General features: G+C 49.7%; 1 protein-coding gene across 1 annotated transcript in view; it reads left to right on the top strand.

Moving 5' to 3' along the window:
• ABCC2 (ATP binding cassette subfamily C member 2) overlaps positions 1–24,033 on the top strand; it is a 678,688-nt gene that overhangs the window by 499,347 nt on the left and 155,308 nt on the right. The gene's annotated exons all lie outside the window — the stretch shown is intronic.

Raw genomic sequence — 24,033 nt, 5'->3', positions numbered from 1 at the left:
GCGTATTTCCTATAACCGGTGAGAGTGTGCATAGGCTCATTTATCTTGAGTAGTTGAGACGCTAACACCCCTCGGGTGGGATATCTGGTAGAGCAGCAGCTCATAAGCAAAACCACGCTGAACAAGCACTGGCAAGGCAAGACTGTCTATTGGTTTCCTGGTGCTTACTTAACCAGGACGTACTGTACCCCACGTTGGAAGGTGCTGGGACCAGCATCACTTCGGGGGACGGTTCTAGAACAGCTGGCTAGCTGTTAGAGAGTCGAGTGGCATTGTCGGCCACTGCTTAGCACAGTGCCCTCCGTTGGAGAGTGTCAGGGCGACACTCATGCGGAGGACGGTTCAGAAGACCCCATAGGAACAGAGTGGTTTAACTCCTAGTACTACTTGACACGGTGTATGTGCTGTAACGAAAGTAAAACCCCGAACCAAACCACATCCGTCTGCGTCTGTCTTATTCTGCATTGCGCGCCTATCAGTGGGTGTCACCATCCAACCCTGTGAGCAGTCAGGGTTTACAAAATATCCGATCTTATACAAAAACAGCCACCCGGTTGGATTGTGACTCATGGCAGACATGGACGATGTACTAATAGCCTTACAGGCGGTACAGAACGAATTAGCGGCATCCAGGCTGGAAACCGCAGACATAAGAGCCAGAATGGAGCATCTACAGAGGAATCCGTTCAATGCCGGACCACCCCCAGTTACGCAACAATCCGCAGTAACGGTGGAGATACCAGTGTCCATACCGCTTGCCACGCCAGAAAGATATAGCGGAGATCCAAGCACGGTTCAGGTGTTTTTGACACAGGTAGCCCTGCACTTTACCTGCAAACCCCGCTCCTTCCCCACCAACCAAGCGAGAGTCGCGTTTCTGATATCCTACCTAGCGGGAAACGCTGCTCAGTGGGCAGTACCGTTGGTAAGCAGAGACGACCCGCTTATCCATGACTGGGATACGTTTCAAGAAGAATTTATAAAGGTGTTCGACAGGAGGGCCGATTCGTACACGGCGGACAGGGAACTGCTGGAGCTACGACAAGGCAGCTCAGGACTGGTGGCATACATGAACGCCTTCCGTCGGCTGGTGTCGGAAACAAAGTGGCCTAACGAAAAGAGAGCGGCTCTCTTCCATCAAGGCCTCAGCGAGGAACTAAAGGATGTGGTGGCACAGATTGACCCACAACCGGCCTCTTGTGAGGACCTCATAGGCTTGGTCCTTCGCCTAGACCATAGACTGGGAGAACGCAAGGGAGACCACAAGAAAAAAGACAAACCCCTACAAGTGCCAGGACCGCCTGGGGCCCCCGATACACCGACGAACACCCGCACCGAACCCATGGATGTGGGAGCCATTCGAGCCAGCTTAACATCCACCGAAAAGGAATCAAGACGCAAACAAGGGCTTTGCCTGTATTGCGGGAAGAAAGGACACTTCGTGAGGGAATGCCCGCCCAAACCAAAGACAAGTCGATTTCGGTCAGCGCGATTGTCAAGTGCTACCGTTGATGGGTCGGCGGAAAACTAGAGGACTCCAAGAAGAAAGAAGGGGATTCAAGGAGTCGTTGGTCTGTCCCTTCCGTGCACGTGAGGAAGACTTCCACACAAAGACATTTGTTCATAACCATCCGCCTCAGGGTAAAGGAGGCATGGGTTTCGGTGGATGCTATGGTGGACTCTGGGGCCACGGGGCTCTTCATGGATGAGGAGAAGGCCAGGGACCTGCGCATAGTCCTCAACCCGAAGGAAACACCAGAGAGTGTTTACGCTGTTGACGGACGCTGTTTAACCTCAGGGCCCATACGACAACACACCGGAGAGGTACTGGCAAGGTACGGGAGGGAACACGTGGAAACCATCGACTTCAACATTATACGAGCCCCCCAATATGGGGTTATCCTAGGGTTACCCTGGCTACGGAAACACAACCCAGCTATAGATTGGGACAAACAAGAGGTCAGCATGAGTTCAGCCTATTGCATCACTCATTGCGGGGTGTCGACCGAACATCCCGATGATCCGGGGGGAGGACCATACGCGGTAGCCACAGCAGCAGAAAAAGACATGACACTCCCTGAAGCATACCATCCCTATGCCGATGTGTTCGATGATACGCAGGCCGAAGTACTGCCCCCACATCGGGTGTTCGACTGCCAAATCGACCTGGTCCCGGGTGCGAGCGTGCCGAGTGGAAGGCTGTACGCTTTGTCTGAACCCGAGAACGTGCACTTGCGTTCGTACCTTGACAACATGCTGAGGTTAGGATTCATTCGCCCATCCAAATCCCCTGCAGCTTCTCCCCTGTTTTTTATCCCCAAGGCCAATGGGGAACTCCGCGCCTGTGTGAACTTCAGAGCCCTGAACGCCATCACCGTAAAGAACAGATACCCACTACCCCTAATCAACGTACTGTTGGAGCAGGTGAAAACAGCTAAGATATACACCAAGCTTGACCTGAAGGGAGCATACCACCTGGTGCGTATGAGGTCGGGGGACGAGTGGAAGACCGCGTTTAAGACGCGGTTTGGGTTATATGAATATACGGTGATGCCCTTTGGGCTCTGTAACGCCCCTGCGGCGTTCCAGTTCTTCTTGAATGACGTGTTGCATGAGCTCCTGGACGTCTTTGTCGTGGTCTACATCGACAAAATTCTGGTGTATTCGGACAGCGAGACAGAACACATAGGACATGTGTCCACAGTGTTGCGTATTCTCCGGGAGAACAGGCTGTATTGCAAGCTAAGCAAGTGCGACTTCCATGTCACATCTGTGGAGTTCTTGGGAGTCATGTTGAGCCCGGAAGGCCAGACAATGGCAGAAAGAAAGGTCAAGGCAGTAGAAGAGTGGAAGCCCCCTCGGAAGGTCAAGGAGGTGCAAAGCTTTATTGGCTTTGCCAATTTCTATCGACGTTTTATCGAGGGGTTTTCAGGACTGGTGGCCCCTATCACTCATCTGCTGCGGAAAGCACAGACGTTTACCTGGACCCAGGAGGCGGGAGAAGCCTTCTCTGCCCTGAAAAGGGCATTCGGCACCGCTCCAGTGCTGGCTCATCCGAACCCAAACTTACCCTTTATCGTCGAAGCAGATGCTTCAGACATGGCAATTGGAGCCATCCTGTCTCAGAGAGACGAGGGCACGGGAGTGCTTCATCCGGTGGCGTTTATTTCCAGGAAGCTGACGGAGGAGGAGAGAAATTACCACATCGCCGAAAAGGAGCTGCTGGCGATCAAGGACGCTTTCTCGGAGTGGAGGCACCTCTTGATGGGGGCTAAGCACAGGGTATCGGTGTTCACGGATCACCGAAACCTACAGTTCATGACCGCTGCAAGACAGCTAACACCAAGGCAAATGAGGTGGATGCTGTTCTTTTCGGGTTTTGATTTTGTTATAACCTATAGACCCGGAGCCGAGAACCGCAAAGCGGATGCCCTCTCACGGCAAACCACTGGCACCACGGCGCCTTCCGCGCCGGTGGCCTCTATCATCCACCCTGAGAAGGTGATCGGGGCTATTCAATCGGACAGCTTCATGAAGCGAGTACAGGAGGGGGTACGCTCCCATGAATGGAGAACCTGGCTTCATCACCACCCGGAGTGGCACGTAAAGGAGGGCATTCCTGTGAAGGGGACTGCCATGTTGTTGCCTGCTCTGCTCTTGAGGAAACAAGCGTTTCGTTGGTGCCATGAGTCGCCCAGTGCGGGGCATCTGGGGACGGAAAAAACCAGGGAATATGTCGCAAGACAGTTCTGGTGGCCAAGTATGAAAAGAGACGTGGCGGACTGGGTCGCTTCATGCAGGGTGTGCGCTACCATGAAGTCAGATCACCGCAAACCCCAAGGAATGCTGCAACCCCTTCCCACACCTTTAAGACCTTGGAAAAACATTTTATTGGATTTCGTGGTTGGGTTGCCTTCCCGACCAAGGGAACACGGTGATCTTGGTAGTTGTCGACTACCTCACCAAGATGGGGCACTTCACAGCCTGCAAAGGACTACCGTCAGCCGGGAGGTTGGCCTCGGTGTTACTCAAGGAGATCGTGAGGCTGCATGGCCTACCCAACGTGATCGGGTCCGACAGGGGTTCGCAGTTTACAGCTCAATTCTGGAAGACTTGGTGCTCTTCCTTGCACGTCAAGTCAGCCCTGTCCACAAGTTACCACCCACAAACAGACGGCCAAACCGAGCGGCTCAACCAACCCCTAAAACAATACCTGCGTTGTTTCATCGACCAGGGTAAGGAGGAATGGGTGGAGCACCTCTGGCTGGCAGAAATAGCATACAACAATGCTTCACACAGTTCAACCAAGGTGTGGCCCTTCTATGCCAACTACGGGCACCATCTTTGGAGCACCCTGATGGTATAAAGACGGTGCCAGAAACAACCAAGAGAACAGCACACATCAGGGATCTGCTGGTCCGCACACAAAGGTGCCTGGCGGAGGCGAAAACCAGATACAAGGCACAAGCGGATAGACACAGGAGACCAGGGCCTTTGTACAAAGCCGGGGACTACGTGTGGGTGTCATCCCGCAACATGCGTTTCAGGAAACGCAGCCTATTTCATCCTAAGTACATAGGCCCTTATCGCATCAAGAAATGCATCAGCCCGGTGACCATGAAGCTCGCGTTACCCACCGCGTTGCGGATCCATCCTGTATTCCACATATCGCTGCTGAAGCCCTCCGTCTACAGGACACCTTCTTCCGGTGTTGATGTGGGGATTGAGGCGGAGCGAGACTACGAGGTGGGGGGCATCCGCGATTCCAAGTGGAAAAGGGGCAAGCTGTGGTATCTGGTGGCGTGGAAAGGGTACGGCCCGAGGAACAGTCATGGGAGCCCGTGGCAGGCATTTCGGCCCCACGGATGCTGGCGGCGTACCACAGGAAACATCCCACGAAACCCGGCCCTTCCGGGGGCCGATGTGAAGGGGGATGTGCTGTCATGGTCAGCTCCGCTATACGCCTGGCCGAACGCGGAGAACCACCAGAATGGCTGACGAGGGGACTACGAATCCCGTGAGCCTGTGCGCCGCGCATGCGCAAACAGCATGTGCATCACGCATGCGCGAACAGCGGTGGCGCATAAAGACAGAAGCGGCGCCGGGCGACAGCATCGGATATTAACGAAGCCGAGGGAAGACGCCGGGAAGGTAAGGGAAGCGTTCCCTGTTCTGTGTTCTAGCATTAACCAAGAGAACCCGTTGTTTAGCCTAGAAGCCCGTAGCATTGCAGCCTGGTAATCCTTGACCCTGGAGTTCGTTTTGGGACATTTCTTTCTTTCACGGACTTAATTGCACTGGTTCCAAACAGACCTCGTCAGTTACACACTGGCGTATTTCCTATAACCGGTGAGAGTGTGCATAGGCTCATTTACCTTGAGTAGTTGAGATGCTAACACCCCTCGGGTGGGATATCTGGTAGAGCAGCAGCTCATAAGCAAAACCACGCTGAACAAGCAGTGGCAAGGCAAGACTGTCTATTGGTTTCCTGGTGCTTACTTAACCAGGACGTACTGTACCCCACGTTGGAAGGTGCTGGGACCAGCATCACTGCGGGGGACGGTTCTAGAACAGCTGGCTGGCTGTTAGAGAGTCGAGTGGCATTGTCGGCCACTGCTTAGCACAGTGCCCTCCGTTGTAGAGTGTCAGGGCGACACTCATGCGGAGGACGGTTCAGAAGACCCCATAGGAACAGAGTGGTTTAACTCCTAGTACTACTTGACACGGTGTATGTGCTCCAACGAAAGTAAAACCCCGAACCAAACCACATCCGTCTGCGTCTGTCTTATTCTGCATTGCGCGCCTATCAGTGGGTGTCACCATCCAATCCTGTGAGCAGTCAGGGTTTACAGATGTAGAGTCTTTTCGGTGAGTTAAAGCTCTTGGGATTCCCCAACAATCGATGATTGGAATTAACAGAATTACATATTTCCATGCTTTGGTAAGAATTGTGGTGCCACCAAGAATCAGTGATACTTTAAACAATTATTTTAGAAAAAAATGATTTAAAAATGGAAGCTAATATTGAACCGTAAAAACTGGACCATTTATCTGTGAGGGAAGTGAGGATAAAACTGGCACAGTCTACTTCTCTTTCACCCTCAGAGACCAAGCACAGGGATGAGACCTTAGCAACTAGGAAAACCAAGGCCCCAGGGAACGCGGGCCAGAAAACAGAAAGAAGAATGAAGTAAATTTGAAAATGGGTAGTCATCAGCAAGACCGTTAATTCATGCTAGGGGTGTGCCTGGGGAAGAACAGTGCAAACACCCTTTAATTCTGGTGCAAAGCGAAATCTGCTAAATTAGCGTGACCTAGAACTATGCCAAGTCCATATGATAAGTGAAACCAGGCAAAATCTAGGGCGCAAATGATATATCACTGAAATGCCTGTATGTAACCTGTTCTTAACACAAAAGCAACCATCTTACATGTGAGACCACAGTGTTGTTATCTATTCTTGAGGGTCTATGGGGGGAAGGAAATGTCCCCTTCACGGTGACAGACTTGCACCCCTACCCTGAGTGCCCCACCTATATGAGTGTCTAGACCCCTGGTACTGATTGTTGTTCATGGATGAACACAAATTATGCGTGTGTGCCATGACCTAGGTCTGTCTTAAGGTAATATGGTCCTGTTAGACCAGTAGAGGTGGACCAAGCGCTACCCTCATAGTGATCGAAGACAACTGCCCTTGCCTGGAGTTAATTGACATAAGTGTGCAGGTGACATCATGCCCTTTTCTGTTGAAATCAGTAGTGTGAACAAGCCTTTTTACCAATGTCACTAGAGTGGTGCCTAGTGCCCCACTGATGTAAAGTTTCCCAACTGTGTACTTAACTTGACTGTGCTTGAATGATGACTATAAGTAGAATCATGCAATTGCATGTGATTGTGTGATGTTTTGTATGTGTGCCTGTGCATGGTACATAACATGGAGGCCTTTGGGTAACATGTTGAAAGCCCCAAGCTTGTACAGGCTAGTTGGAGGTGAGGAATGCAACCCCAGACAGGAGATGTGGATTGCTGACATTCCTGAGGACTCGGTTGGGAAAAGACACACACCAGAGAGGGGAAGCAACACATCCTCTGTGCATATCAGAGGTCTCTTTGATTCAGAAATAATTACTTCTGGTTTGATGTCAGGGACATGGTGGGTCTGATAAGGTTGGTACAGTAGAACCAGGGAATTATAATAGAAGGGAGGGTTTAGGCCTTTGAAGATCTGTAAAACATATTTCAGTTAAGGCTGATAGCCAGGTGTGATGCCCAGTTACTTCTTTGGCCTGTGTTATGGGCCAATCAGAATTGGAGACACTCCTGCTGTCGAAGATTGTCCATCTGAAAAAGGACAGGACACTTCAAAAGAGTCGACATCCACAACACATATTTCACTGGTCCAGACATTAATTCACAGCTGTCGCTGTATATGGACTATGAAAGTGGGAGCAATACTCGCAAGCTGTTCATCAGCATGGAAAGAAGATTTTCAAGACTTTGAGCTGCAGCAACCGAGACTGGGGACCATGCTCTGCTATTCTCCCTGCTGAGTGCGCACACATCACCCAGGAGGTCAAGACTACTTGCTGTGAGCATTGAGCACTAGCCTCTGCTGCCTGTCAAAACCAGTGGACCCTATAAGTAGGACGAGAATGCCTAGAGGAGCACATGTCAATTGGATTCTGCTAAGCGAAGTGTGAGACGGCCATCTGCGCCTCTTGTCATCAAGGCAACAACCCCAGTTTGCAAGGTGGGAGCCATTGTGAAGGTTATGGTTGTTGCCTTTGCTGTGCTGTAACCAGCCAACCCCACTGCCAGGTGGGGACAAGTACAAATATTAGGGCTGTCACTCTTGAACATCATGCCAAGAGGATCTCTGCCTAAACATCTACAAGGAAGGACCTACCCTGGAGACCACTGCTCATGGTAACAATTATTGAAAGGTAAGGAAGCCACAAAGGAGACTTTTGACACTGCCGCAGGCTGTCTTGAGACTGCAACAGCTCTGATACATCACCTGAAAGAGACTGTGAGGCACTTTGGCTGTCTGGCATCAAGAGGCCAGAGCATGAAAAGAAGAGACCTGATCCTCCTAAAAACTCCCTGGCTCCTGTTGGTCGGTTAAAACAGTTTCTAGGCAGCCAGACCTCCCTAGGACTTGCACGCTGCTTAACTTGACTCCGAAGGCCTGAACAAGACTTTATTCTATGTTGAATAATATGAGCCACACCTGAAAGTCACCTCCATTATTGAATTGAGAATATGCAGCTCCATTAGAAAGGAGTAGGGTATTCAGGAGACTGTGCTAGGTGATGCTAGCTCACCGACCTTATTAGAGTTAGGGTCTAATTTAGAGTTTGGCAGTTGGGTTACTCCATCGCAAAGGTGAAGGATATCCTATACGTCATATGTTAATGTTAATGTTAGGAAATTTGTAAAGCGCGACTGTTACCCTAAGGTGTCCTGGCGCTAGCTACAATCCTCCAAAGAAGCACAGAATAAAACTAGGATGAGCAATCAGTCAAAAAGCCAGGTCTTTAAGGCCCTCCTGAATCCAAGTAAATTCGAGCTATTCCTCATGTGGAAAGGAAGGTCATTCCAAGCCTTGGCTGCACAGACTCTAAAGCTTTTACCTCCCCATCTGGCTTTTTTTGTAGGAGGGACTGTCACCAATTTTGCTCCAAGAGATCGCAGAGGTCTGTTGGCCACATACCACTGAAACTGCTGCTTCAAATGGTCTGGTCCTATGCTTTGTAGAGCCTTAAAAACCATACAGAGTGATTTAAACTGCACTAGGTTTTTTTACAGGTAGCTAGTGGAGTCTACGGATTTCACCGGAGACAGATGCAAATTTGGGTATATCTGAAAGTAATCTAGCCGCCGCGGTCTGCAAGAGTTGGAGTTTATGCATAAAATGCTCCAGAATGTTCAGATATTTACTGTTGCAATAGTCTAGCCTTGATGTAATCAGTGAGGTGATCACCAAAAGCAGGCTGTCCTTTGGCAGGAAAGGCAATATTTTCATACATGTCCTTAGGACATAAAACATGACGGATGCCACTGCATTGATTTGAGCCCCAAAATTAAGTCTGTCATCTATTAACATCCCCAGCTTTTTAACTTTCCCAGTGGGAGTTGGGAGAGAACCCATAGTGTCTGGCCACCAGCCTGGGTTCCAGAAACTAGGATCATTCCCAAACAGGACAAATTCCGTCTTGCTGGCGTTAAGCTTAAGACAATTTTGGGACATCCACCTCCCCACCGCTTCCATGTAAACCTGGAACTGTTTACCTGTTCCAGTTTCGTGGCTGGGCAGCAATGACACCACCATTTGGTGTCGTGGGCATAAGAGGTGAGGGAGAAGCCGAAGGAGTTGAAAAGGGGGGCCAGGGAGGACACAACCACGTTGAAGAGTGTGGGACTCAAAGATGACCCCTGTGGAACACCGCAAGGCAGACTGAATGTAGTGGATTTAGAAATCACCCAGTGCTACAATTTGAGATCTTTCGGAGAGGAAGAAATTCAATAATTTCCAGCCTTTTCCCTGAACTCCGCATACCCGCAACCAGTCCATCAACAAATTGTGATGGACCGTGTCGAAGGCAGCTGAGAGGTCCAGCATAATCAAGGTGACTTTACCAGCCCGATCATGGGCTACCCTGATCTCATCTATAGCTTTTATGAGTGCGGACTCCTTGCTGTAACCCTCTCTGAAACCATATCGAGTGGGATCTAAGGGTTGGGTGTCTCGTAAAAGAGTACTCAATTGGGTATTCATTCTTTTCTCCACCATTTTTGCGTGTACAGGGAGACGTGAGATGGGGCGGAAATTATTTGGATCCTTAGGATCCAAACTAGGCTTTTTAAGGAGTGGCAGTATTGAGACTTTTTTCCAAGCTGTAGGAAAATGCCCCTCTGAGAATAATGCATTGAACAGGGAGGTAAGCGTCAACACAATAGGTTCAGGGGCCATCTTTAACACTGTGACCGGACACGGGTCATAAGTGGATCCTGATTTAGTGGACATAAGCAGATTATAGGTGTCCAAAGTAGATAGTGGAGCACACTTGTCAAGAGTAGGCTGTAAGAAGGACACTGGCTTTTGACCCTTTATTTGTTCCACAGTAACCTGTGTGGTCGGTCCTTTAAATAAAGAACAAATTGACTCAACTTTTTCCAAGAAAAACCTGGCAAGTTCATCACAAAGGCCCAGGGTCATTGGGGTGTTTGCTGGGTAAGGGTGGGCTAAACTAGTGACTGTTTTAAACAGCTCTTTGGACGAATTTTTAGCTAAGTTAATTCGGTTAACAAAGAACTTCTGTTTAGTCTTAAAAATAAATTGTTTGTAAATCCTGAGACTGTGATTATAAATATTTGTTTCTGATTCTTTTGACTCTTTCCTCCAATTTCTCTCAAGCAGTTTGCAACACACTTTCTGCTCTTTAAGTTCTTGTGTGTACCATGGGGCGGAGGGTAGTGCCGTTGGATATGAAGGACTTGTAATATGGCAAACAACATATCCATCACATTGAACCAAAAGAGGAACCCCGAGCAAGGAAAAAGTATTCATAAATGTAGATAAAGAGATTTATGCTCAAATCAAGTATCCATATATAAGCTTTTGTAGTCATCAGTCCTTTGTCCTTTATTTTCTTATTCACAGATTATCAAGAAGACTTAATGATGCACATGTAGAATCTTGATAATACAAACAACAGCCAACACGTGTTTCGTCAAAGGGTATAACCCAAAGACTTCCTCAGGGCTGTAACAATAGATATAGGACTAATTATAATCTTCCAATAAATATACCAAGCCTAAAATATCAGTACCACCACCAAAGATAAAGATGAGATGAAAAAAGAAGGATAAAAACACCCAACAAGTGCAACCCAACCATGCACATAATTATCAAAAGTCTTAGAAGGGGGATTCCCATAGCTCATATTTACTTTACAGCGATATTTGACCTAACACCAAAACATTGTTTAATCCAACACCTCCATGCTGTGACTTCCAATATAATAGGAGCACTGGGCTCTTGGTATCAAAAAGTAAATAAAACTCATCCTGAACTAGTCTTTTCCATATATAACTAACACAAGGAATTATTTTCCATATCAGTACGTCCTACATGCTGTATCCAGAGTGAACACAATAAATATCCTTGTTACAATTGTACCTCACATTAAAACAATAATTCAATAATTATAAGACACTTCAGTCTCTTACCAAATCAGGTTTCAATGTCCAAATTCAAACATAAACCACCAATATTCCAATCTCAGCATGGATAGGAAGTCAAAATATACTTCGTCTTAAATCACATTTCCTGTTCGGCACATATCTAAAAGACGAAAGTATATACATCCATCATTGTCCTATCTGCTAGACACTATACATGGACACATATTAACCAGAAACTCCATTAAAGCCAATGTTACACCTTATCACAATTGTACCAAAATAACCGGTAAAGAGTTACACATATAAAAACGATCTATTATTAAATGTAAGCGTTCAGCCATCTACCAAATATCAGCGCTAATACGGCACCCCCCAAAAGGGTTATGCCTTTAGCAATATCAGCACATCATAGACTCAATACAAACACATTAAAACATTTCAGTCATCGCTGGCTTTCAGTACTCACCGCTACTCATATTAAAGACACCGCGCGTGTTATCTGTCGCGGTCCGGCGTGTTGCGTGAACGCCATATTGCCAAAGTGTTTTATTCAACTAGAAGTACTGAGAAAAAGAAAAACGGACAATCCGACATAACCCGTGCCTAACGCGGGCGCCATATTGTTCTACTTGTTTGTATTATTAAAGTACTATTCGTAATCCCAGAAAAGTTAAAAACAGCGCCATGGCAATATTACCTAGATAGCAAATTCTACGTTCATGATTCACAGGCTAAACGCTATTTAGATTACAAGGTAAAGGAAATGAGGCTAATATTATGCCTCATTCCTGGTCATATTTAAATGCCATCTCATTATAAAACCTATATTGCCACTTATATATAATCAAATATATCAAGGTAACACCACTCCATTATTCTGATGTTATCTATACAAATACAAAGAAAAATAAAAAAATAACGTATGGTCAGAAATATTAGAAGTCGAGGAGGTCAAAGACAAAACCAAAGATGAGAAGAAATCAAAGGAAGAGGTTTTGTTGCCACGAGCGAAAGATACAATACCAAAAGTGTACGTTCCTGTAAGCATCTAATTGAACATTTGCAGTTAATGGCATAGACAACAAACTTAGTACTGCAATCAATATGTTGGTAGATCCTAAATTTGGGAGAATTGTTGTAGTGGAATTCTACTCTACCATGTTCCGCCAATCTGCACATGCTACATCGGCCACACATAAAAGAACCACCATTCAATGTGTTTAACCAATTTCGATCCCTACTATTGGTTTTTGGATAGCTCAGACTGATCAAGCCCCTAAGGGTCGTACCCTTACGATATGTGATACTGGGATATTTGGAAATATATGGACTTATTGTCTGGTCCGAGGTCAATAGATGCCAATGCTTCTTCAGTATATTATAGATCTTCAACTGTTGATAAGAAAGAAATTGAAGTGCCTGTATATGCCAGGGTGTTTTGTTATTGTTTCAACGTATATGTGTAACTTAATTCAAGGTCGAACAATGACATATTGGAAAACATATTGTATTGCAATTGTAAATGATGTGATGTTAAAAAACATATAGGGGGGGGCGTGGTCTAGCCAGCGATGTGGTAGGACGTGCCTCGGGGGAGCTCCCGTCGCCTGCCAACTACATATGCCATTCAAGCGGAGCCGGGGGGCTCTTACCTGCTGTCCGTGGGGTGGATGCTGACCACTGACGTCCGGGCCATCGGCGGTGAGGTGGGCTGGACATCTGTGTCGAGATCGCGAGTGGAAGGCCGAAGTTGCATTGAGGTCCTGCGGCAGGGGCTGCCATCTTACGCTGCCCGCTCTGAGACTTGTCTTGCCACCCACCGGCCTGTCAGGTCTGCGGGGGGCTGCAACTGCCGCGGCGGGGCGCAGGATACATTGGCTGGACTAGCGGGGGCTGTGTGGCTGCAGCGGCTTCTCCCGGGGGCGACCGCAGGACTGTTGATATCGCCCCCTGGTGCTGGCGGCCCGGAAGCTCGGAGACCTGTGGCGGTTAACGGCTTGGCGTGCGAAATGGCGGCCCTGTGAGGTGTGGGCGTCCTGTGGGCCCCATCGCGGACAACGGACCTGCGGCGGAGTGGAGGTGAGGAGGGCTCTTCCCAGCGGCGCCTCCTGCAGCTGGGGGCTGGTGAGCAGTTCTGTCCCGAGTTTTGTGGCGGGGCCTCCGGGACACCCGAGGAGGCGGTGAGGTCGGACTGGCCTCGGATGGACTGCGGCGGGTGAGCGGAGTCCCTGCTGTGGTTCCGGCCTGGCCCTGCGGCGCTGCGGTGCTTTTTAGTGAAGGCGGCTTCCTAGGGCAAACACTGGTCCTGGTCGCGCACTCCCTCTGCCGTTTTGACCCCCTGTGCTGGGTGTTGGGGCGCCGCGGGCCCTTGGAAACTCCTACATCCCTGTGTGCTGTGGCTGGACTGGAGCCTCTGCCCTCTGGTGTGTGGTGATCCGAGAGACTGAAGGGGGGCCCCGACGGAGACTGCCTGGCATGATTGCCCCGGGGCGGTGAGGTAGTGCCGCCATTTTGAGGTGCTCGGAGGTGCCCAGTGGTTTTGTCTGGGAGAGGTTTGACACCGGCAGGATTGCTGCTGGGGACACGTGTGGCCTGTGGGAAGGCTCCTGGTGCCTTGAGCCTGGACTGCGGCCCTAGTGGTGTGGAGGCCGGGCCGCGGCGACACTGTGGACCGGGGCCTGCCACCGGCCTCTGTGGCTCTTCTGGTGCGAGCGGCGACCCCGGACCCCTCAGCGGGGAGACGGCGGACTGGGGGAACAGAGACGGTGTTCCCTATCGGTCCCCTACGGAGGTATCAGAGAGGTGCGGTCTGGTGGCAGCGGAGCCCTTGCCCTGGGGAACCGGGGGCTCCAGTAATTTGCTGATGGGCCGTTGACGCTGCCGCAGAGGAGACTGTCCTGCGCCCATCCGGAGAGTGTGCTAAAGGGGGCCCTGGAATTGAGGTAACTTGCACCGCGTAGGCCTCTACCCCGTGGGCCCCTGGGTCTAAACTTTGCAGGAGTGCAGAGGTAGTGGTGCTCTCCCGCCATTTTGCCCTTTGCCCTTGGGGGTTCTGGAGATCTAGTTCCCGGGGCGTCTTGCTCCCTTCTACGTCCCTGTTTTGCACTGGGCTGCTGGCCTGGGGTATCTCGCCTTCCTGGGTGGTGCAGCCAAGGGGGGTGCTGGACATTGGCAACGGGCAGGCGCAACCGGACTGTGTGTGGTGGAGCCCTTGGCTGCCATTTTGGGACTGTCCTAGAGGGAGGCCTGACAGTACTAGCCAGCCCCTCTGATATCCAAACCTGGCTGGGGGAGACAGAGAGACTTGACTCTTGGCCCTCGCATGCGGTAGGGGGCTCTGCGGTTGGTGGGGAGCGTGGTGGGGCGAATGCCTATGTTTCCTTCCTAGTGCGCCCCCCTCCTGAAGTGCCTCAGTGCTTACCATCTGGCTTTGTGTGCCTAGCTGGAAACAATATTGTTCCTTAACGCAACAGGGGGTGACTGCACTGAGTTGTGGGGGTCCCTTGGTTGGGGGTATTGTGCCTGACAGCCTGCAGCAGAGATCGATTGGGGGAGGGGTGGCTGGCTTACCTGCGGTGCTGGTTGTACTGCTTCTGTTTGTTGGGCCTCTTGATCCTTGGGAGTGTGTGTGACGGGGGTTGTGGGTGTTGTCTGTGGGACACCCCAGGGGGCTTCTCCTTTACTGTGTACTACTCTGGGACTGCGTTCTTGGATCACGCCTGACGGCTGGTGGCGTGGTGTGGAGCCCCCCTCGCTGCTGGGTGAGCTGTCCCGGCATTCACCACCCGTCCCGCTACAGGACTGGCGATGACGCTCTCCACGGGGGGTAAGGGAGACCAGGCTGCGACCCCCAGGGACAATCCGGTTGTTGCAATGTGGGGTAAGGCGGGGACGTTGGCGGCCCCTGGAGACTCCTCTCAGGCGGCGGGGGACTCACTGCCGGTCACCCAGGCGTTCATGGCATCTTTTATGACGGAGCTCAAGGTGGAAATCGGCTCCCTCAGAACCGAGGTGCACACCTGTGTGATGGAGATACGGAGGGAGGTCACAGACTTGGGGGACCGAGTGGATGGGCTGGAAAAAATGATGGACGCCCGTACGGAGGACCAGGAGCAACTGTGGCGGCGCCTGGCGGTACTGGAGGAGCAGAACATAGAGCTGCAAGTTAAGCAGGAGGACCTGGAGAACAGAAGCCGCCGGAACAACCTGCGCATCCGGGGTGTTCCCATCGGAGAAGAGAGGAAGGACATTCTCACGTACGTGGCGCAGCTCCTGCATGAGGTATGGGGCGACGATTATGCCTCTCCTCCGACTTTAGATAGGACGCATCGAGTCTCTGGACCCCCGGGGCGACCGGGCCTCCTTCCCGAAATCCTGACGTGTGTCCATTTCTTTACGGAGAAGGAGGCCATCTGGAGTGCGGCTCGTGACAAAACAGACCTCCGATATCAGGGGCACAAGATAAAGATCTTCCAGGACCTGGCCCCCAACACCCTGAAGCGGCGTCGAGCCTTCAAACCAGTGACAGAGAAGCTCCGCACCCTGGGCATTCCATATCAGTGGGGCCACCCATTTGCCCTCATCTTCCAGTGGGAGGGCAGGCGAAGAGTGATCCGGACCTACACGGAGGCGGCGCGGCTCCTTCAGATACCAACATCGCCGCCGGCAAGTCCCATGCACCCACACAGACAGGAGCGAGTGCCCTCCAAGCCAACCTGGACCACCGTTCAGCGTCATCGCCGCACCCCCCCGCTGGGCGAGAGGTCACCCTCCCTGACTAAGCAGGATATTATAGCCCACATTAAATCCTTGGAGGGGATCGGGAGGAGCCCATCTCGCGTCCCTCAACGTCATGATCTGAGCGATAATCCCTGGCTGAATAACAGGTTGCCTGCATCCCTAACTGGTTCTCCTTGCCCCCTGGGAGGGGTGTTCCCCGGCCTGTGCTCCTGTATCGCCGGGCTCCTGAATGGGGGGATGGGGGTGGTGGGAGTTCCTGGACGATGGGATTGTGGGACCACTGCGGACCCGCCCCGAACTGTCCCTAGGGGAGTGACATCCCTGAGGGTATCCAAACCCTTGGGTGTAGAATGCCCTGTATGTGGGCCAGCGAAGTAAGGCCCTGTTGACCGATATGGTTTTACTATGTATTGTGGCTGGTTTGGCCGCTTTTTGTACCTTTGTTCTTCTCCTCTACTTTTGTCTTGGTTTGGCCTTTCTTCCCTTTTCGTTTCTCCATTTCTTCTCACTCTTCCGCTCCTGCACTCCTTGCTTTCCGTTGTTCCTGCTCTTCTGCTCTTTCTTCTCTTTCGTGTGCGTTGGGTTAGGGAGGATGAGTCATCGACACTTGGAGTGGAGTGGGCAGGGGGGCACACCCCATGAGGCCGTGATGCGCAGGGACGGGGAGGTGGAAGTGAGGATAGGTTCTGATTGGTCCACAGTATGACAGCTAACATACCCAAGCCCTTGAAGGTATTAACGCTAAATGTCAAGGGCTTAAACTCCCCTAACATGCGGCGCCAGACCTGGCGGTATCTCCTGCAGCAAAATCCCGACATCATATTTTTACAGGAAACACATCTTTTGCGGCCTGACACCAATCGCATGGCTCATGCCCGATATCCCCTCCAATTCTGGGCGACTGCGGACTCTTAAGACAGCAGGTGTGGCCATACTGTGCAGGGCTCGAATTAGGAGGGGGGGGACTGGGACCTTCAGAAGTGGTAATGGACGCTTTCTTAGGGTGAGTGTGGTGATTGGCCGGCTTACCTTTACTCTGTGCAATGTGTATGCACCCAACCAGATTGAGGATTGGTATCTCCAATCATACTTGCGGGACCACGTTCCGCGGGGGGACCCCTTTCTGATCTTAGGGGGGGATTTTAATCTTGTCTGGGACCCGGCAGTGGATCGCAGTGACGCTATGTTCAGTGGTGCCGGGGCCATGTCTTCTGCTTTGCGTGCCCAAATAACGGAGCTGGGACTGTTTGATGCATGGCGTTCGCACTCCCCGGGCTTACGAGACTACTCGTTCTAGTCCCATGCACACCGCTCGTACTCCCGGATTGACTTCCTCTTTGTCTCTCACGCCCTGTTGCGCGATATGTTGGGAGCCTCCATGTCCGATATTTCGCTCTCAGATCATGCGCATGTCGAGTTGCTCCTTCAGGACCTGGCCGCTCCCCCTGCCCGAGAGTTGACGTGGCGCTTGCCACCGAGTATTCTTCGCGATCCAGATGCTGTAGACAGCATTAGAGCTGCCATTGACTCTTACTTCATTACTAATGACCTCCCAGAGACGCCCTTCCCTGTGGTATGGGATGCCTTTAAGGCAACCATGAGAGGCCATATAACCACCCTATCGATTGCCAGGGCGCGTGAGGCCCGGGTCTTGGAGGATAGCCTAGCAAAGGACATAAAACGGGAGGAGCAAAGGGACCAGGGCGGTTCCTCATTAGCGTCTCGGAGACGTCTTGCCAACCTCAGAGGGCAGCTGAGGCTGCTACGTGCTAACAAAGTGGAGACGTCGCTCCTGGCCCTTAAGCAGAAGTACTATAAGGGGGAGACAGGGTGTGTAAGTTGCTGGCGGGACGATTGCGGGCGCGTGTGGCCAAAGCTCCTATAACGTCGGTCCAACTCCCTGAGGGGACAACGGCCACCCTGGAGAGGGACAAGCGTGAGGCATTCCAGTCCTACTACATGGCGCTCTATCAGAGGGAACCTCTGACCCCGGAGGCGGTGGCGGATGTTCTCAATAACTACGCGGGGACGATCCTTCACCCACACTATGCCGAGACCCTGGATGGACCTATCACTCACGACGAAGTCTTAATAGCCCTGAGGGATCTTCCCCTCGGGCAGACCCCGGGACCTGACGGTCTACCCTTATCTTTCTATCGCATGTTTCAGTCCCAACTCGGGCCCTACCTCTTGAGGCTTTATAATTCCTTCTCGGACACTGAGGGGCCAACTAGGGATATGGGTATGGCGGAGATAGCCTTAATCTTGAAGCCAGAAAAAGACCCCACACAGTGCGCGTCATACCGCCCCATTGCTTTGTTAAACACTGACCTCAAAATTTATACTAAGCTCCTGGCGAAACACCTAGACCCCTACAAGCCGAATCTGGTGGATCCAGATCAGGTCGGCTTCATCCGCAACCGGCAAGGGGCTGACAACGTACGCAAATTGGCACACTTAGTGGGAAAGGCGCGTCACTGGGAGATCCCTGCTTGCCTTCTCTCATTGGACGCAGAGAAGGCTTTTGATCGCGTGGATTGGACCTTCCTGTGGGCGGTCTTAAGTAGAATCGGGTTGGGGCAGAACATGACAGGGGGACCAGACAGGGGTGCCCCCTTTCGCCCCTGCTGTTCGCCCTTGTGGTGGAACCCCTAGCGGAGAAGATCATTCGGGCGCCTGACATCCACGGTATCCAAATGGGGGGACGTGAAAACAAGGTGGCGTTGTTTGTGGACGACCTCATCCTTTCCTTGACGCGCCCCCGGGAATCCCTTCCGGCTCTCCACGCTGCCCTATGCCTTTTTGAGCGCGCCTCCGGCCTCAAAATTAATCACAGTAAATCTTGGGTGCTCAACTTAACTATCCCACACGACGAGATCCCCATCCTGGAGGGCTTGGTTCCCTACCAATGGACTATTCGCTCCATCCGCTACCTTGGTCTCCAGGTGACTCCATCCCTCGACACGTGGACGCAAGCTAACTGGCGAGAATGCCGCAGATCAGTGCTTGAGGACTTGAGGCGGTGGAGGCCGCTGCTACTATCGTGGCTGGGCAGACTTTATGCTATCAAAATGTCGATCCTTCCAAAAATTCTGTACCTTTTTCAATGCCTCCCCACCCTCATTCCACTGCACTGTATTCTCAGCCTCCAGCGTGACATCGCAAACTTCATATGGGACGGCAAGAAACCCCGGTTCTCTCAAAAGATCCTGATGGCACCAAGGGATAGGGGGGGCTGGCGTGTCCCAACCTCGTGGATTATTACTGGACAGCACATCTCCGTTATGTCGTGGAGTGGGGGGTTACAGAGAGTGAAAAGGGATGGTTACACATGGATCTTGCTGTGACGGGGAGAACCATATGGGACCTTGTATGGCACCACTGGGCAGCGCGCTCCAAAAGCGCCTATATTGCAGTCCCCACAAAGACGGTCCTGGACATCTGGGATAAGGTTGCCACGCGCCGAGGCCTCACGACCTTCCCTTCACCGCATACCCCGATTTAAGGGAATCCATCTTTCCCACCGGCTTATCGTACACGGGCCTTTGCCAAATGGTCGCAAGGGGACTGCCGGGTTATAACGGACTTGTTCGAGGGGGGTGTGATTAAATCCTTTGCTCAGTGCAGGGAAGAATTTCGAATACCGCGACTGCAGGGCTGCAATATGCCCAGCTGAAACACTGTTTGATTGGTTCAGATGCTCCGTCCATCACCACCCCCTTTTGTACCGCTTTTGGCCGCCATAAGTGTGGCAGGGTATGCTCAGACGTGAGTCCCTTGCTCACTTCGCCACTGGATTCAAGCACGCCGGGCTGAAGACGGCTGTAATGCCAGAAACCGGTCCTCGGAAGCTTGTTTCCGGTCCAGGGAAGGCATGGCTTGGCAGTTCGGGCTGGACTGTTCCCATGAGGCACAGGGTCAGACTGATTTGCATATAGCCATGTCTGAACTGGGGTGGCAGAGTGGGCTAAAGAACGGTGATGGATTAAACCCAGATCTTTTGACTGGGTGTGAGTGTTTGATTGGTTTAGATGCTTCGTCCATCACCACCCCCTTTTGTACCGCTTTTGGCCGCCATAAGTGTGGCAGGGTATGCTCAGACATGAGTCCCTTGCTTACTTTGCCACTGGATTCAAGCAAGCCGGGCTGAAGACGGCTGTAATGCCAGAAACCGGTCCTCGGAAGCTTGTTTCAGGTCCAGAGAAGGCATGGCTTGGCAGTTCGAGCTGGACTGTTCCCATGAGGCACAGGGTCAGACTGATTTGCATATAGCCATGTCTGAACTGGGGTGGCAGAGTGGGCTAAAGAACGGTGATGGATTAAACCCAGATCTTTTGACTGGGTGTGAGTGTTTGATTGGTTCAGATGCTCCGTCCATCACCACCCCCTTTTGTACCGCTTTTGGCCGCCTTAAGTGTGGCAGGGTATGCTCAGACGTGAGTCCCTTGCTCACTTTGCCACTGGATTCAAGCAAGCCGGGCTGAAGATGGCTGGAATGCCAGAAACCGGTCCTCGGAAGCTTGTTTCCGGTCCAGGGAAGGCATGGCTTGGCAGTTCGGGCTGGACTGTTCCCATGAGGCACAGGGTCAGACTGATTTATATATAGCCATGTCTGAACTGGGGTGGCAGAGTGGGCTAAAGAACGGTGATGGATTAAACCCAGATCTTTTGACTGGGTGTGAGTGTTTGATTGGTTCAGATGCTCCGTCCATCACCACCCCCTTTTGTACCGCAATTATAACATGGCACACGAGAGGGGTCTCTCTGCCCTACTCTCTCGGCCCCAACGCACACTCTCCCTACTCTCACTCTTCTAGCTCTATCTTTCCTCCTTTCTGTTGTTCTATTTCTATTATCTATCCTCTTTTCTGTATGTTCTCCGTTGCTATGCGGGCTCTAGGCCCCTGTTGGGCCGTCTGTTGAGTTTGATCGGGCTCCCCGCCTGTCGCCAGAGTGGAAGCTGAGACTTTCCCTCCATAAAGGACCAGAATGTGCTAACATGAACAATATTGAACTTGGCCGGCCCCTCGAGGGTTGTAGGCATATCGCTGTGTAACGCATTGTCTTTACTACAGAGTTATAGCACTAGACATGTGATCTCTGACCACGCGGCCGGCCCCAGAAGGGGTTGTAGGCCTAATGCTGTGTATTCCTGGTCCTGTCTTATGCGACTTCCCTCCTCCCTTGAAAATAAAAACAGACTTGAAAGAAAAAACATATAGGGGTCAATGTGGGAATGTAATGTTGAAAACATGTGGTGTTACAGTGTGCAGGCTGCTAGTATATTGTAGGTGACTCAGGAATATATAAAAAAAAATGTCCTCACTCTTACACTTTTGGTATTGTATCTTTCGCTCTTGGCAATAAAACCTCTTCCTTTGATTTCTTCTCTTCTTTGGTTTTGTCTTTGACCTCCTCGACTTCTTTCTCTTTTCTAATATTTCTGTACCATACGTTATTTCTTATTTTTATTTGTGTTTGTATAGATAACATCAGAATAATGGTGTGGAGTTACCTTGATATATTTGATTATATATAAGTGGCAATATAGGTTTTATAATGAGATGGCATTTAAATATGACCAGGAATGAGGCATAATAGTAGCCTCATTTCCTTTACCTTGTAATCTAAATAGCGTTTAGCCTGTGAATCATGAACGTAGAATTGAATATCTAGGTAATATTGCCATGGCGCTGTTTTTAACTTTTCTGGGATTCGTTTCGAATAGTACTTTAATAATACAAACAATTAGAACAATATGGCGCCCGCGTTAGGCACAGGTTATGTCGGATAGTCCGTTTTAATTTTTCTCAGTACTTCTAGTTGAATAAAACACTTTGGCAATATGGCGTTCACGCAACACTTTGGACCACGACAGATAACATGCGAGTAGCGGTGAGTACTGGAAGCCAGCAATGACTGAAATGTTTTAATGTTGTTGTATGGAGTCTATGATGTGCTGATATTGCTAACGGCATAACCCTTTTGGGGGGTGCCGTATTAGCGCTGATATTTGGTAGATGGCTGAATGCTTACATTTAATAATAGATTGTTTTTATGCGTGTAACTCTTTACGGGGTTATTTTGGTACAATTGTGATAAGGCGTAACATTGGCTTTAATGGAGTTTCTGGTTAATATGTGTCCATGTATAGTCTCTAGCAGATAGGACAATGATGGATGTATATACTTTCGTCTTTTAGATATGTGCCGGACAGGAAATGTGATTTAAGACGAAGTATATTTTGACTTCCTATCCATGCTGAGATTGGAATATTGGTGGTTTATGTTTGAATTTGAACACTGAAACCTGATTTGGTAAGAGACTGAAGTATCTTATAATTATTGAATTATTGTTTTAATATGAGGTATAATTGTAACTAGGATATTTATTGTGTTCACTCTGGATACAGCATGAAGGACGTACTGATATGGAAAATAATTCCTTGTGTTAGTTATATATGGAAAAGACTAGTCCAGGGTGAGTTTTATTTACTTTTTGAAACCAAGAGCCTAGTGCTCCTATTACATTGGAAGTCACAGCATGAAGGTGTGGGATTAAACAATGTTTTGGTGTTAGGTCAAATATCGCTGTAAAGTAGATATGAGCTATGAGAATCCCCCTTCAAAGACTTTTGATAATTATGTGCACAGTTGGGTTGCACTTGTTGGGTGTTTTTATCCTTCTTTTTTCATCTCATCTTTATCTTTGGGGGTGGTACTGATATTTTAGGCTTGGTATGTTTATTGGAAGATTATAATTAGGCCTATATCTATTGTTACAGCCCTGAGGAAGTCTTTGGGTTATACCCTTTGACAAAACATGTGTTGGCTGTTGGCTGTTGTTTGTATTATCAAGATTCTACATGTGCATCAACAAGTCTTCTTGATCATCTGTGAATAAGAAAATAAAGGACAAAAGACTGATGACTACAAATGCTCATATATGGACACTTAATTTGAGCATAAATCTCTTTAAATACATTTGTGAATACTTTTTCCTTGCTCGAGGTTCCTCTTTTGGTTCAATGTTATAATAACAATTATTTTTATTGTTTTTTTTTACAGCGTTGCGTGGTCGCTGTCTTTGGTTCCCCTTGATGCAATTTATGAATATATTTATCTTAAATAGTCACTGCTTGGGTCATGCGCTGATTATACCTCACTACCTGTTTGTGTAAAACATATCCATCACATTTTGGACAGATTAACCTGTCCACCGAAATGTAATCAGGCCCTTAGTGTGAAGTGTATGTACTTTATCACAAAAGTGAGTATTTGACAGGACTATCAGTTTATTGGGCATTCTCTTCATACGTGGAGTCTGGTGCCTGTTTATGTCTTGCACCTTAGTTCCACATGAGAAGCCATGGACTGCTAGGCCCATGTTACCACTAAGAGTCAAGTGCTGAACTGGTAGTACTTGACCCAGTTGTTTAGGCCCATAGTAGTTTGTGCTCCGGGTCAGCAGGAGTAAAAGCCACAACCCCCACATTTGGGCCCAGTAACCCCTACCTGCCCTGTTGCCCTCTGAAAGGGTTCTAACACTATTCCTTGAGTACAAATCCTATTCTAGACACTGCTGGTTTGCCTATGTGAGAGCAGATTTATTAATAAAGAATAAAGTTCATTACATGTGTAGGTTAGCATAAGTAGGTTAAAAGTAATTTAATTGGCCTCACCGACAGCTAAGAAACGTGAGATTTTAAACATTGCACAGTGTGCATGATTTCTCTGTCTTGTTCTGTGTTTTCCTCTTTAAGTACAATAGCCGAAAAAATGCTTATTTGCTTGGTACTCTTTTGGGGCATTGTAACAAATAATGTGCTTTGGAGAAAACCTGTGTATAATGTTTCAAATGTTCAAGGTTAGTTGGTGCCCCTTGCTGGTTCATACTGTGCTGCATTCAATGTTCTGTAGTTTATTGTTTAGTAATGCAATGTCATTTCCATTTGTATGTAGGTGAGAGGTACTCATAGACTATTACGTTTGAGAGGGTTTCTAGAGTGAGTCTGTTTTACATGGCATCATTTCTAAAATGTTGATTGGTTCCTGTCAATGTAACAGAAGCAGATCCTAGGGTGCTACTTTACACCATGCAAAGGGC

This window comes from Lissotriton helveticus, chromosome 5_1, assembly GCF_964261635.1.
Source record: "Lissotriton helveticus chromosome 5_1, aLisHel1.1, whole genome shotgun sequence".
Taxonomy (NCBI): Eukaryota; Metazoa; Chordata; class Amphibia; order Caudata; family Salamandridae; genus Lissotriton; species Lissotriton helveticus.
Note: the sequence above shows the minus strand (reverse complement) of the source record. Positions and strands in the feature narration are given on the sequence as shown.